Here is a 16,454-nt window from a genome sequence, read left to right on the forward strand (position 1 = left end):
ATGTATAATATTGCCTCACGCCTAACTCGTTTTATGTGTGTATTTTACTGTTCAGACTCGAAGAAGAACTCTGAGAAACGTAAAAGCGAAGGGTAGTCTTCGGCCAAGAAGAAAAGAAAGCGTTAAAGGCCAGAACTTGTGGAACAGGTGGAAACTGGTTTTCGGAATGACTTTGATAATGTCATCATAAACGACATTTTCAAGTTCATACTGCGCCCTTAGAAATTAGTGAAAGTAACTGGACAATCAACTCTACGTCTTGTTTGGTCTGGCTCGCTCGCCTGGGAGGTGTAAAAATTGTAGCAAAATCGTTGAATGAAATATGCTTAAGGAAGGGCAGTGAATATTTCACTCGATCACAATTTATTGAATATTAGTGGATGTTTCTGTTGTTTGTTTATAGCCATTTACGAAGAAGTACTTTCTAATAATTTAGCGCGGTTGTAGGAGAAATACACACGCAAAACTCTTTTCAAGGTACATGTAAACAGGAATTGTAGTTCGATGTTATCTTAACAGAGAAACTGCTTATTGAAATTTGGAACTTTTTCAAGTCGGACATAAATTAATTCTTCACATTTGCGCTTGACTGAACAGTTAAAATTACCATTTTGTCTCATGGAATCTTGAAATACGCAGTCAATGATTAAGTGCGTGGGTGAGATTAAACCGATTCTGGGGGTGATACCCGTCAAACTGCATGTTTATTGTAACTCAATGTGTGAAGAGTTTTTTTTTTTCTCCAGTGGGCCGTTTGTGTTTCCAGGAAAGTTGTTTAGAGTTTTGCTGCTCCCTCGAACAGACTAGTGCCCCAATATTTTATTAGGCGAAATTGATGTAAACTTTTAGAACACTCGCCGCATTTCAGAACAACACTACTCACTATATATGGCTAGGAAAAAAAGATGACAAATTTTAACAGGAAGAAATTTAGAAATAAAGTCCGATCGAGTAACGTTAGTGCGACTAAACAAGCGTGAAATAAACAAAAAGTGTGGAGAAACATGATTGGTTGTGAGTAGCTGGCAGGAAAATGAATCGAGTTTAGCGAGGGCGCCATCTATTGTGAATAGCGAGCATTCGGTGACAGTAACTTATACTGAGCTGAGCAGAAATCTGACAACACGGCAAGTAATTTGCGAGGAGATTACCTTTCAAGATGTACTCGTCTCTTATCATGTGGTTTATTCTGTGGCTATCGTGTGTTACTATGATGGTATCCGCAACAGTTGATGACAGTAACGTTTCAACCGGGTCAAAGGCATCCACGGCTCCTACAAAAAAGAGCGACAGCCCAGTTATCGTTAACGTGAATCAACATTCACGCATCATCGAGAAAGCCATCAAATCTCTTGAAATAACTTTGGAGAAAAACTTCCAGCAACTCATACATGTAGTCAACGCTACACCTGGTGAAAATCGTCCCGATAAACCGGATTGTGGTGTTCTTTTCAGTAAAGAGATTTACGTGAATAACAAGTAAGTCGTAACGTTTGAAGTAAAGTATACGGTACACACGATAAGGAAATTAAAATAATCATAAGCCGACCACTTGAAAACGAAACAAAACACAAAATGTTAGTCCGGATGTGTTCCACGAAAAGAGCGAACGAGACGTAAACTAGCATTGAGGGACATTTGACATTTCAGGAATTTGAAGTGTCAGAGAGGACAAGCTAGCTCTTCTCTCAGAGAAAAACTACCATAAATGTTTTGTGGATGGAGCCGAGGCATAACAAAGATGAGGCCTATTCTTAATTTGGTTTTGTTATTTTTCTTTTGTCTTGAGTCCCCTTCTGACCACTAGCTGGTGTTGTTTTCGGTCCGATCCCTGTCCCCGTTCAACTCCTCAATGAGTCACGTTTTTAAATAACCAACTTGTTTGCTTCCTGCCAGTTTGGATTTGTAACCATTAAATGTTCAATTGCATTATTTTTTTCATCGTTTGTTTCCATTGGTCCTGAAAAACCCCATTGGGGGAGTGGTCAATTAAGATATATAAGGTATTATAAAATATATATACCTACAGCACATACAGTAAAATCAAACCAAAAGTTGTGTTAATCATGTAATGAGCTTTTCAACGCAATAATTTCGCGTTTTTAAACAGTGGTCAACAGTTGCCCTTGTTGCAGCTGTCGTGGAAGTTGGTGCAACCTCCTCTATGTGGCTTATGTGTATGACCTGATATTTTTTCACACTGTTTTTATTTTGTTCTCAATAGTCAACCTTTCGTTACGATTACGACTTCTGGAGTAAAAAAAATCGACTTTAACTTTCCAGGAGGCAAGACTTTGTTTGATGCACAAGAGACCAAGTTACCAACCTATTGAAACACACCTTTCTCCAAGATCTGTCTTGCTATGAAGATCGGCAAACAGTTCATTCAAGCAACGAAGCTGAAGATACTGATGACAAAGAGAAGACCTTTTTTGTACCTTTTAAGAAGGCTCCGAGAAAAGACAAGAAAAAGGAAGAAAGTTTGTCCTCGGTCGTGCAAATGTTCCAGAAAGTGGTTGATAATGATACAACAAAGGACTTGCTCACGTTTCTCAAGGAAGAGAACGAAAGAGCACATGAACATGAATTAAGACTCATGCAAATGTTTATGTCCAATTCAAGCAGCCAGCAAAATCGTGATAGCTTTACACCTGCCAATGCACCCCCAGCCATGTGGAGTCCTGGTGGAAACAACAGCTTCGACCGTAGTGAGACTACAAGTACTCAGCACATGTTCTGTGGATATACACCAGCCTCCTTCCAACAGGGCCTTGGTAGACCCCAGGCTTGTGAAGCATTTTATCAAGAAGCACAGCAACCCCACTTTGCTACCAGTGAAGGTCCAAGCTACCGTAAGCTTTAAACTGTTTATTAAAACACATGCCATACATTACAAAGTTCAAGTAATATTCTTAGCTTGCTTGTGCCCCGGATTCTTTTAGATGTTGTAGTTCAATGGGCCCTTTGCTTGACCTGATCATGTTACCTGATATGCAAACAAATTATGGGTTATCAAGTTATGCGAAGTGCCTATGGAAAAACTTTGTTGTGTTATGCTATATCCATCCTTTCTCTTTAAACATGAGTGTGGTCTCAAACGTTTACATCATTTAAAGTGGATTTTAGCAAATGTTAATATAAAACTTTGAATTGTTCAAATTGTAGATCGAGTGAACAACATACATGACAGTGGCAGATCCAGGGAAGGGCTCCCCCTTTCTTTTAGAACAAACTGAGCCTAAAGAGCCGAGAAATGCTTTTTTTTAGACTGCCCGCCTCCCTTATATCGGACTCTGGATGACTCCCCTCCCCCTCCCCCCCCCCCCCCCCCACCCGCTATCTCAAAGTGTGGATCCGCCACTGCATGAAATGCAAAGTTGACAATATTTTAAAACAGTTTAACCAATTTAATTGATCATGATTGAAATTTAAACAGATTAAGGGCTTCTACCTTTTCTGGAACGTGTTTGTTTGACAACTATAACAAAGCAACATTTTAACTTGTTAATTCCAATGTCTTAACCCTTTTTTGAGCCCGCCTCAGGCGATAGTTAAAGTGGCTCTGTTTCTGAGTGGGAACTGCATTAGTATATGGCTTCATTAACCAGGTTTGAAAAGGAAAAGCCGAGTCACCTATCACAGAGGAGGAACATTTACTCCATCGATGCTTTTTGCAATTTCAGGGATGATTTTCCCCTTAGCAGGAGCCCTTAGTTATTTTGTCCCATAAAGAAGTGGACTACATGATTAGTGAATCATGTGAATTCCCAGGATAGCCACAACTTGCCCAGATAAATTTATATTTGGCATCCACCATACCCATTAATACAACCGAATAAAAATTCTTGAAGTTGCGATATTCTTTGGATGACTCAAGTCCTCCAGGGGACATTTAGTAGGGATGTGGCAACCGTCCACAGCCGACCAACAGCAAGGGAACTGCCACATTTCCTCCATATCAAGCATTTTTTCTTTAAACTCTTGCTCATTCTTTGGGAAGTAGCAGGCAACACTTTCATTCCAAAGATTGTTTATGATGGCCTCGCACACGTCCTGGGTAATAGTTGAAACCGTAGACACACCCACTCCAGCCATTCTGCTATTGTATAATAGTAATCACCGCGTCCAAGACGATAAAGACATGCCCAGCCTCATATCAGGAGAAATGGGATCTTCCGTAACTACATCACGTTCCAAATCATGTCTTATACCGCTTAGGATAAACTGAAATGTATCCTTTGAGATACGAAAGGTCTTTTGGAATCTTCGCTCACTGTAAGTATTCCAAACGTTATTCCACCATCCCTCATTTCTTCCCAAACGTCGATAGGATCGTACGACATCTTTCTTGCTTTCGTGGAAGGAAAGCAGAAGGAGAGTAAAAGCGCATACTTTAAGAATTAACCTTCACCTTGCGATACAATGATTTAAAATGGACTGCTGCATCAGCTGCCATTGCCGTCTGGCGTTAAAAATCGTCTTCAGTAAAGCAAATTTCTTCCGATCGCGATCTTCTCTGTCCGCCATTTTGGAGGGGTTGTACCGCTGGATGGAAGGTTTGTTTTGACGTTTTCTTTACTTTGAATTAAATTCGACGTTTGAAACCACTGCCGTGCTATTGGCGTGCCACTGCCGGGTCAAATTCATTTGACTTCGACACGGCAGTAGCATGACGTTTGAAACAGGCCTAAGACATTAATACCCAAATAAATAATTGATAGTTGGTAATGGACTTCAGTGAGATATTATGTAAACAGGAACACGGAGGAAGTTATCACCACACATTTCAAGAACATTAATAATATCCACATCCCAATATCAACACACAAACTCTCCTTACTGGTTTGTTGCCTTAAGCGCAGTTTTAGTTGGAGGAATTTGAACCGTTGTTCTCTGCAGTTTATTTTAATAATTATATCTCGAAATAAAGAAAGAAGACGCTAGCAGGATATTGTGCTTATAAAGGGGAATATTTCTTGAATTGTTGCTTGCTGCTAAGAATTGTAATAAATTATCAGAAAAGGAAGCAATTTCGTTATTCCTTTCGCGAAGAAAACATTAGTCTTTTTACTGTCAATGACAAAAAGGAATGCTAGTAAAGCAATTAACTTAAAAACAGACCAGCTTATTCAATGTTCCATTCCATGGCTCTTGGGGGCCGCTATCTTCAAAAACAAAAAATTTCTGTGATTGGCTGAAATATACACGGAAATACTAAAAGAAACAAAGATCGCCTTCTAAGCTTTCAGTTTGTTCGGAAACAAAGCGAAGGTCGGTTGTTAAAAAAATGCTGCATGAGCGTCTTATTGGAATTGAATTAACTGGTTCAGCCCTCGTTTCCTTTCACTATGCTCTATTTTCTGATGTGCGCCATTTTATTGGTTTCTTGTGTCCTCATACAGGAAGCAACCTGTTCTAAAGGTGGGTTCTGTCGATTTTTGTCTTTGGTAACTTTTCTTCCTTAATGACTCATTTTCCAATAACAAGGCGTACTTTGTACCTTCATGCTATTTTCTTAATTTTACAACCAGAGTTCAACTTTGATCCAACTATGTTAGTTTACTTAATTACGAAGGCTGGTTAGGGACGTCCTTTTGTTGCTTCGTTTGCTCTCTAGCATTTTTTCGAAGAAAGAGACTTCCTAAATTAATATTCCACGCCGAAACATGAGAATATCACTTCATTGTGATTGGGTGAGAACAGGCAAATAAATTGTTAATTATTTAATTTGTACTGTGAAGAAAATCAATAATTCACGATTCATTTGCCGCATTCACCCATTAATGCATTTATGAGAGAAACGGCCCAAGTATCGTGAATGATTTATATGATTGTGGTTTCACGCTAAACAGCAACCTGTTTGTCTTAAGTATGTTAAGACCTCTAGCGCGATAGAATACAAATAGTCTGGACATTTTGCTAAAATTGACTTCCAACCAGCTGAAATTTAGCTGAATAAGGTTTTATTACATGCCATACTCATCGCAAAAGGAAATTACTGCTGGTCCCAAATGGGAAATTTACTAAATCCTTTTTACCGTTTAACAATGCAGAAGTGAACCTAAAAATTTACCAACTTAAAGTTGAGGTCTTTCGATACAGGTCCAGAGTACGAGCAGTTTCTCTTTTCCTCGAAAATTCTTGAGGAAAAAACGCAAAACAAGTAAGCGTGACGTTAGAAGGGCAAACAGTGAGCGGCGATGCCGCCAGTCACTAGTAGCGAAAGCGTCGGAAGACACGCTACTTTGCCTTTCCTGGCTTCGCGTCGACAATCTCGCACGCTCGCGACTGCTCATTTCTGTGATGTTACGTTCTTCTTTACGTTCTTCCAACGAGTGTTCGTGCAAAAGAGAAACTGCCCGTAGTCTAATACCGATTTGACAAGGGGCTCGAAACGTCAACGTCACGGACTCGCTATCGGGATTAATTATTAACACGAAAAGTAGAGAAATAGTTAATATGAAACGAATCTGATAACTCTGGTTACTTTTTGGAAAACCGTTTCCTGATTTCAATTACGTTTTCTCTTATAAGCATTTTTCTCAGTTTGGCCGAAAAGGATTACGAAGATAAGTTTTAGTAACCTTTGTTAATGTGGGTCTAATATCCCCGGCTCAGTTTTGTAAGTATCGCTATTTTCCAGGTACTGCCACAAATAACATATGCCTTTTAACGACATCTATTCCTGCACTGGCAATACCGCCTAACAAGGCAGCAAAACCTGGATAGGTCGTCAAACCAAGATGTAGGACTATAAATAAGACACAACTATTCCAATAGATAACTGATAGTTGCTAATGGACTTCAATAAGATGTTATATAAACAAGAACACGTTATCACCACTCACTTTACGAACATTAAGACATCGCTATATCAACACACAAACTCTCCTTACTGGTTTGTTGCCGTAAGCGAAGTTTTAGTCAGAGGAATTTGAGCCGTTGTTCTCTGTAGTTTATTTTAATAATTATTTCTCGAAATAAGGAAATAAGACGCCAGCAGGATGTTTCGCTTACCAGAGGTGAAAAATTCCTTGAATTGCTATTTGCTGCTTAGAATTTTAGTAAATTATGAGGGAAAAAGGAGGGAAATTCGTTATCCCTTTTGCGAAGAAAATATTACTCCTTTTACTGTCAATGTAAAAAGGAATGATAGAAAAGCATTAACTTAAAAACAAACCAGCTCATTCAGTGTTCCATTCCTTCACTAATCGGGGGCGCTATCTTTAGTTTGTTCGGAAACAAAGCGAAGTCGGTCGTTAAAAAAGCTGAGCTTCTTATTGGAATTGAACTGGTTCAGCTCTCGTTTCCTTTCCCTAGCTATGCTCTATTCTCTGATGTGCGCCATTTTATTGGTTTCTTGTGGCCTCATACAAAAAACAATTTGCTCTAAAGGTGAGTTCTGTCTATTTTTTTTTTCTGCTGATAATTTTTCTTTCCTATTGACTCATTTTCCAATAGCAAGGCGAACTTTGCATTTTCGTGCTGTTTCACCGCAAGAGTTCAACTTTGATCCAACTATATTAGTTTGTTTAATTATGAAGGCTGGGTAGGGACTTCCTTTTGTTGCTTAGTTTGTTCCATAACGTTTTTTTTTTTTGAAGAAAGACACCTCCTTAATAAATATTTCCGCGCCAATTCTTAAAGTCATGGAACATGACAATATCACTTTATTGTGATTGGCTGAGAACAAGCAAATAAATTGTTAATTTTTAATTTGTACTGCGAGGCAAATCAATAATTCCCGATTTGTTTGCCGTATTCACGGGTTAATGAGACAAACAGCCCAAACAGCGTGAATGACTTATATGATTGTGGTTTCACGCTAAACAGGAATCTGTTTGTTTTAAGTATGTTAGACCACTAGCGCGATAGAATAAAAATAGAGTTGGGACAGTTTGCTAAAATTGACTTCCTACCAGCTGAAATTTAACTGAATGAGGTTTTAGTACATGCCATACTCATTGCAAAAAGAAATTCCTCCTGGTCCCAAATATGAAATTTACCAAACTATTCTTATCGTTTAACAATGCGCAAGTGATGTCGCTGTGTTCTTTTTTGAGGATAATGCATTAATGTTCGCAAAATAGCCGTTGATGGCACAGATAGAAAGAAACTTATTTATCGTTGGAGAATTACTCCAAAGCTAGCCACGACAAAACATCGCCTAATATAACTTTTCACCTGAGCTAAAACGAAGCTGTAGGTAAAAATAAATAAATAAATAAATAAATAAATAAATAAATAAAAAATAGAATATATTAAACATGTCAAATATGAGAACAATGGAAGACTGTTAGTAGGTATTCGGTAAATTTTTGATGTTCTTTTGTAACAATTGTTTGATCTACTCGCAGGTACGTGCAAGCGACACGTTGAATTTACCTCGGAGGTAGATGGCCGCGCTCTTCTTGGTCACATGATTAAAAACCTTACTCTACCACTGGATGTACGTAATCCCTGCAGAAGTCAATGTGTTATGGAGAGTCGCTGCGTGTCAATCAACAACGGTCCAGTGATAAACGACAAAGTGATTTGCGAGCTGAGTGATTCAGATCCCCTTTTACACCCTGACGACCTGAAAGCCCGACCAGGCTTTACCTACACCAGCACTGAGGTGAGAGATTAATATTCAGCTATAAATTATTCTTCATGTGGAAAGAAAGAATAATAAGACCCTTAGCCTGGTGAAGCAAAAGATGGACGATCCTATGGCTAGCTCGCTTCATCGCTTCTTGTTTCTTTTCCCAACTTGTATAATTTAAAATTTCCCTATCATGCGGGTGATTTCAGGAGCAAAAACCGTCGGCTTGTTGTCTGATAAGATCTTCAAAGTATTCGAAGCAAAATTTCAAACAAAGGACATCTTGCAAAGTTTGTACTTTCAAACCCTTTAAAGCCTCAAGCTTTAATAATACTCCAAAGCTACAGTTGAATTTATTTTTTTCTCATCAGAACGCGTGTTCTAGTAATCCTTGCTTTAATAATGGAACATGCTTGAGTGGATTTACAGAGAAGAACTATCACTGCGTGTGTCCGGCATACCTAACTGGTGAAAACTGCGACAAAGGTAAACACTGGCAGTAGTTAAGAAAGGGTAAACATGAAACGGGTAGGTGAGATGTGGGAGGCAAGAAACTCTCCCACTGTCTCCTCTTCCTCTCCACAGCTCTCCCCTCCCTCTCTCTATCCAGTTTTTACGACCGCTTCTCAGGCTAGCAGTAGTTTACAGGCTCGAAAAAAAAATTCTGTTCCCACTAAAATCTTAGATTTTTGTGACATCTGTATTTTTTTTAGTGTCAAAAAGTCATATTACACTTGCGTAGTGCGGCTAAAGGCCGATAGACACGAGGGGTTCCCGGGTTTTGCTCCAGGGGCACGCTCCGGCCAAGCGCAGAGCTCCCCCGTGTGTACCAGTGATTTCTTGGACATAATTCATTCTGGGGAGCAAAATTTCCACCCTGCAAAATGCTCCACAACGTTAAACCGGTTAAGTATTTAGGGGCAAGATCCCGAGACAAATTGAACAAATATAGAGTAAACTCCCACATTATGCTCCCCAGTACGTACAAGTCGCGCACAATGATCCTGAAGCATGCTCCTAGAACAAAACCCGTCTCGTGTATCGGCCTTAAAACTACTGGTTATGTTTATATGAAAGTTGCTTTGGATCAATAACACCATGAACATCATCACCGCGACACTAATCTACTGAAATAATGGCTAAAATTCTTATGGCAGTTGTTGCCCTGATCTGAGACAAATTGATATATACATTTGTCTGTGTCTTCCGGATTTAGGTCTTGTAGAGTCTTGTAGGATACTCTATGACGTATACAAGTAAGTCATTAAAGACTCCGAAAATATTGAAGACGCGTTGAGTGCCACCCTGCAAGCACAGCCTTTTCTTAAAAAGAGATTTCGCTTTTTTTTTTTAAAGTTCAGTATTCTTTTGCTAAAACCTCGTTTAATGGGTTTTTACTTTGAAAATCGTTATGGCCTAGTTAATGGGCCAAAGCTGATATACACTAGTCTATTATTAAACATAAGTAGGTACTGCAAACCGGAGCAGCGCCTTTGGCAAGACCTTCTATCAACATCTACGCATGCGTATGTTTATGAGCCATTGAAAGGAAGCCTTTAATTCTTAAGTTTTTTCAAGAGACATTGTGTTTTGGCTCCTTTTTTTACCTCTTTCAGGTTTCCAGCTTGTTCACGCTAATTTCTTAAATAGCCAATTGTTGACTGTTTTGCTTCGTCCTCGTAATAACAGTAGTTATTATTAGATTGTAGTTCTAACTAGTACAAGATGGAGTACGAGAACAATTGTTTAATTTCAATGCAGTTGCGTTCCTAGAGTTTTCAGTTCTCCTTGTCTCCGACGAGTTAAAAAAGAGACTATCTGCGCTACATCGCTGTGAAAAGTGATAGTCGAGAGCATAATAAACACTGGGTGAGGATTAGTATCGATAGATAACTTCATATTCAACAGGTCAAGGGTGAGTCAGCTGGTTAGGCTCCATGTTGACTCAAAACCAATTTCTGTTCTCTGTCACATGGGAGATTTTGGATGTGGAGATGGAGGATGGACGCCGGTCATGAAGATTGACGGCAACAAGGTATATTACAAGCTACTGTAAGTCAAAGTTTTTAAAACTCAGTTCAGAATATTCAGTTGCTTCGAAAATGTTCGTGAGCGATAAACGGAAACGGTACTCGACCAAAACACTTCAAAATCGGTAAAACGTTTAACTCTAAACGGCACAAAACTCTCTAAAAGGCACAACAACTACTCACTAGAAACTGTCTAAAACTCTGCCGATAAACGTCCACGCAACTTAAATTCGTAAGCGCAACTAAGGTACGCGTAACTTACATTCAAAATGTTTTCGTGCGCGCGCGTGCTATTCGCGCGTCACGCCACTTCGGAACTGTCTTCTTAACAATACCAATATCTTTTAAGCCATGCATTACATTAAAAGAGCGATTTAAGTTATCTCTGGTAAACTCAATATAATAGAAACAGGTTTTGGTATGTTGCTTTCCTTTTCACTCCTCCTCAGAACACTTTTCACTATGACTCGCTGTACTGGAGGGATGAGAATGAATATAACCTTCCTGGAGGAGAGACTGGGTTTGACTCACAAGAAACCAAGTTACCAACCTATTGGAACACATCTTTCTCCAAGATCTGTCTTGGTATGAAGATCGACCAACAGATTAACTTCATTGTCATCAACAAGCAGGCCAACTCTCTATACTCACTGATCGCTGATGGGCAATACCGCGCCACCTCACTGGGTCGTAACACTTGGAAGAAGTTGATTGGTTCAAAAGCGTCCTTACAGCGAAAGTGTAACAAGGAAGGGTTCAATGTTGTGTGTACTGATAGTCGTCATTCAAAAGCAAAAATCGGGATCCTTGGAAATAATGTAAACGACTGCAAGTTATGTGATTCCAGAATCGGGTTTGGAACAGGAGGAAAACATGATGACAATAACACGTGTGGAAACGAGGCAACCTACTCACCAGATAATGGACGCAAACACATCAAAGCAATGGGTTACATCCTAGTGCAGTGAGAGGAAAGTGACACAGAAACTTTAAAAACCCGTAGAAGATGTGCTGATATTAACAAAGAAAAGTGCAAACAAGAAACTAAAATGATTTTGTTACTTTCATAAGTAGGGCCTGTTAGATTTTTTTTTCTTTTGTAAGAAACAGCTTTCAGCTTTCTTTATATAACAAATAAACGTGTGCTTTAAATTGACTTGTTTAACTGATATCTGAGTATGTTTCATGCACGCATTACACTTAAGATGAGCCCAACCTTCGACCTTCAAGCAACTGGTGTTCATCCTCACAAATCAGGGAAACTTAATGGAGCGCAAGTATCTTCCAGAGGGCGAGGCTACTTAGATGCGATGCTGATGTTAACCATTGATAAATTCAATCATTTTCTGGAATTAAGTTCCTTGTTAATCTTATACTTTCCCCACACCCTCAAAAAAATTTAACAACAATCCTTGTTCCCTGGAAATAAATGATTCTTAGTAACCGAGTCTTTTCCTCATCGATTTATGGCTCAAGTGCGAGGGGTGACGTCCATAAATCGAAGCTAAAAAATGAGGATCCGTAACTTACAGTACGGACCGAGAGGACACGGTTAGTAGAATTTTTATTGTATCTATACTTGTGAGTCTGCCGGGTTCGGGAACGACTTCTCTTCACGCGAACGGCTTCAAATTTCTGACGCACTTCCAAAGCAAAACGAATCAATTTGAAATCGTTGTTAAGTGACTCTGACGTCGTTAGCAGGTTTTAATGCTCAATTTTAGAAGTAAAAGAAAAAGTTTTAAACGGTTTCTCGCTATAAAAGTTAAGAACACTTGGCGATAAATCACGCAGCATTTTGGCAACGAAAACAACTTTAAATTTTAGCGGGCCGTACAGTAGAATAAGGCCCGCTAAACTGGCCAGTCACAGCGTGCGTACTGACTGAGAGACATAATAAACAACCGTATTTCCTTGTTTGCTAGACCCCTGAGAGCAGCAGGAGTTGGTAACGATGCGTTGCAGTGATCTGAGTCTTATTATCCCGTGAACCAGATGTTTTGCACTTGTTCACGCGGCGTTGGGTCACAATATAAAGACCTCACGCAAACCAGAAACCTTGAATGAAAGCCTCTAGGACCCCACCCAGGGGAGGGGTTTAGATACCAGATTTAAAGCGTATCTCCCTGGTCTTCAGCTGAGTCGTCAGGTAGAATTTTAAGTTAGTTCAGTTAACATTCAATTGGTTGCTACACTAAGACGAGTTAAGGAAAAGAGAGAGAAAAACAATGATTGCTGGAAGAGAAAAGACGCCGTTCAACTTCTAGCTGTCAGCAATGGTGAATAAGTACGTTTGTTATGTTTAACTCGTATTGGCAAGTTGTGCGCGTCAAATTTGCAAAGTTTTCCAAGCATCTTTCTCACAGAAAACTGATGCTGTTGCTGATTCAGTATCGTAACGTTAGTTCAGAAGATGCCTGTGTTTCCTTAAACTCGCTCACGCATGGGCGCTGATTTGGTTTTGTTTGACAAAAATGTCTGATGCTATTATTTCCCTTCCTTTGGCCTTCATGCGCGCTGAACAATTGCAATATATCTACCAATGAAAACACTTTTCAAAGTGAAGATTATTGCGCTCACGTAGTGTAACGCAATCCTAATCCAGTTTGCATCGAGAATTTTTCGGACGGATTTGTTCGATTTGTCCCCCGCCCCCCGCACAGTAGTGGCAAACTACATCATGAGCGCATGCACGCAGTCACTTATTCGCCTTATAGATTTGAACTGTGTGTGATTTTTGCAAAGCTGTATGTATTTTGACCCACTAGCCTTCGACAACAAGTCACTGAAGCTTGCGTTATCGGAAAAGAATGTTTTAATTGTAGCTCGGCGACGACAAATGGCCATGAGTTGTGGCTTAGAAAAAAGAAATCTTCCGTGTAGCTCGGCAAATGACCATGATGATTTTTGTGATCAGAAAATAAATTTTCCGATTTGTAGCTCAGAAAATTCTTTGTGGCCATAATTGGTTGTCAGAAAACAAACTTTCCGTATTGTGTAACTCGCCAAAAGGCCGAGTTTTGTGGTCCGAATGGTTAATTCACCTTTTTCATTTCTGAAAACAAGATGTAAATTCGAGCAATGCAAACAAATACAAACACAAAATTTCAAAAACATTTGGAGACGTGCTAACTTGCAAGGTCGCTGGTCAAATCTTTATTTTCTCAAGAAATAAGTTTTGTTGGCTATCCGAAATTAAATCCTAAGGGTTCGTTTCTTTAAGAAAATCCAAGATTGGATTCTTAAATCAGAAAACGGAGTTTGCGTTTCTTTTCTAAACAGATTAATCCAAGATCTGTCGGATCATGGTGCGTCAAAGGAACCGAAGAATCCACTCCAGATAAGGATTCTTCGGTTCATTTCTACTACTACTAGTAAACTTTAGCCTTCGTGTGGACGGCGAGGCAGAACTAATCATTTCTGAAGATGAAAAGACGCATCAATTCCAGTCTGTCTATGAGTCATGAAAATATACGTCCTATTCCATTTTAGGGACACCTTAAGATCAGTTGTAAAATGTAGCCTTTTAGTCTTGTTTTTCAAGTTTTTGCACTATTATACATTAGTACAAATCTACCAGCGTTCTATCACGAATGCCGTTCTCTGATTGGCTATGCTAATCACTATCTATTCTGTGATAGATAGTGAGTAGCGTAACAATGTGCCTTTTGTTAACAAAATGACGGCCGCTTCTTGGCGTTTTCAAAGTGTCTGTGAAGAGGATTTAGATAAAGTTTTGAACGACTAGTAGATTTATACTAAAACAATTAGATTTTTCGCGTCGATTTCTATGCTGATAGTTGAGGTGGGCGCAGCGATAGAAATCTCGAGCTCATAATCTAATTTTTTAATATACAGCGTATTTAGCCCAATGGGTATTTACTTGCTCTTTTTGTAGATGCATTGATTAGTATATGTAATAGGACTACATGCTGTCCAATTTGGAAATAATTGGATGAAAAAAAATTCTGAGGACAGCCAAAGTTGGACCAGGCCGTAGGCCGAGTCCAATTTGGCAGTCCGAGGAAATTTTTGAATCCAGTTATTTCCAAATTGGACAAGCATTTAGTCCTATTACCTATTAATTATACAGGATACAAAAACAGATGAACAAGGCAAATATTTAATGGTCTAAAGTACAGTATTTCTCACTTCGCTTTGCTCAGCACGTCACAGGTGAAACACTTTAACACAGGTTTTTTGCTTCTTTGAGTGTTCTTGTTCTAAAAATCTGTACCTGTTCCATGTTAACTGTCACAGCCCTATTGTTATATAGAAAGTTGATTTCTCTGCGGTTTCTTCCTTGGTGTGATAATCTCATAGCACTTGGATGCCGCCGAATTTTAGTTTTTCTCTGTTTCTCGAAAGTAAAAAATAGGCGACTTGTACGTGCATTTCCAGTTCCAAGTCGTCAGCCCCTGGACCAAATTGGCTGAAATTCGGAGAGCAGGTTGTCAGAACGTTCGCCGACAAAACCGTGTCTGCGAATTCTGATTATTCTTCTCATTAAAAAGTTCTGCCTTTTTTTCGCGGGCAGTTCTATTTTTTTCCCTTTTCAAACTTTATCCTCTTGTAAAAAAATAACAAACGCATGTGCCAAAAATCTGAGACACGGTTTTTGAGGTCAATGTGTGAAGAAACGGATGCCATGTTAATCGTTTTCTCCGACCTAAATTTAGCGTTTAGCGAATAGCGACATGTCGGACAGCCCTATGACCAGCTAGTCGGGCAGCCAACCAAACGTGCATCAGCTTTGAGGTAAAAACAAATTGATAAATAAAAACAAATTGCTTGATTTGAGGTTATACAGATTTATGATAGTTACACTAGCTAGGTAATCAACCCCTTCTGTCCTAAGAATAACCATAATCTTGTTTCTTTTGTACATGTGGACATGGCTGGGTAACAAAGTTTGCCACCGAGTTCAGTCGATTCCTTAGTTACTGATGTGAATTAAAACTTCTTCTCCTCCTCCTCCTCCTCCTCCTCCTCCTCCTCCTCCTTCTTCTTCTTCTTCTTCTTCTTCTTCTTCTTCTTCTTCTTCTTCTTCTTCTTCTTCTTCCTCTCCCACCTTTACAAACCAAACAGCTAAGTTATTTACCAACTTAAAGTTGATGTCTTTCGATGCAGGTCGAGACTACGAGCAGTCTCTCTTTTCCTCGAAAATTTGTGGGGAAAAACGCAAAACAAGCACGCGTGCGAGCGTGAGTGTGAGCGTGACGAGCGAGCGGCGATGTCCCCGGCCACAAGTAGCGCGGGCACGGGAGCAAGTTTTCATAAGAGCACTTTAATTTCTTTGCTAACCTGACATTAAGCGCAGCCAGCGACGAAGTGGTAAGCTTGTAGTGAGCTTTCTGGTGTTTCCAGGCCAAACTGCTTATTTTCGTAGAGAAGTTCAATGTCTACAGGTATTAACGCTGGTTTTTGTTTTGTGGACGAAATTTTGCCTTCGAGCGAGCTCGACCAGGTGAGCATTGAGAGTATCATTTGCAGATTAAACTGTCTGTCAAAACAGAATACTGAAGTTTAGGTTTTCTTTATTTAAATACCTATCCAGGCCAGCTCGAATTGTTCTCATTGAATTATATTACGACTGTAATATTTGCCGTCGTGGGAGCAAGCGTTGACATACAATCTACGCAAAATATTTACGAGCTCTTCTTTTGTAAACTTGTTTAATACCTTGTTAATTGCTTTCTCCTTTCGCCGGGCTCAAAGAATATTATAAATACTCGAGAATGAGAGTGGCTAACAACTTTTCCTCTTTTAGGATGTTTTTTTTTTTTTGTCACATTTTTAATTTAAAGACTGTTGAACAAAATGAAACTTGTCTCAAACAA

General features: G+C 39.4%; 1 pseudogene; it reads left to right on the forward strand.

Annotated features, from left to right (window-relative positions):
- Positions 1-55: 55 nt before the first annotated feature.
- Positions 56-11,582, forward strand: LOC145484313 (putative skeletal organic matrix protein 5; annotated as a pseudogene).
- The last annotated feature ends 4,872 nt before the right edge of the window (positions 11,583-16,454 follow it).

The sequence above is a fragment of the Orbicella franksi genome, chromosome 4, assembly GCF_964199315.1.
Source record: "Orbicella franksi chromosome 4, jaOrbFran1.1, whole genome shotgun sequence".
Taxonomy (NCBI): Eukaryota; Metazoa; Cnidaria; class Anthozoa; order Scleractinia; family Merulinidae; genus Orbicella; species Orbicella franksi.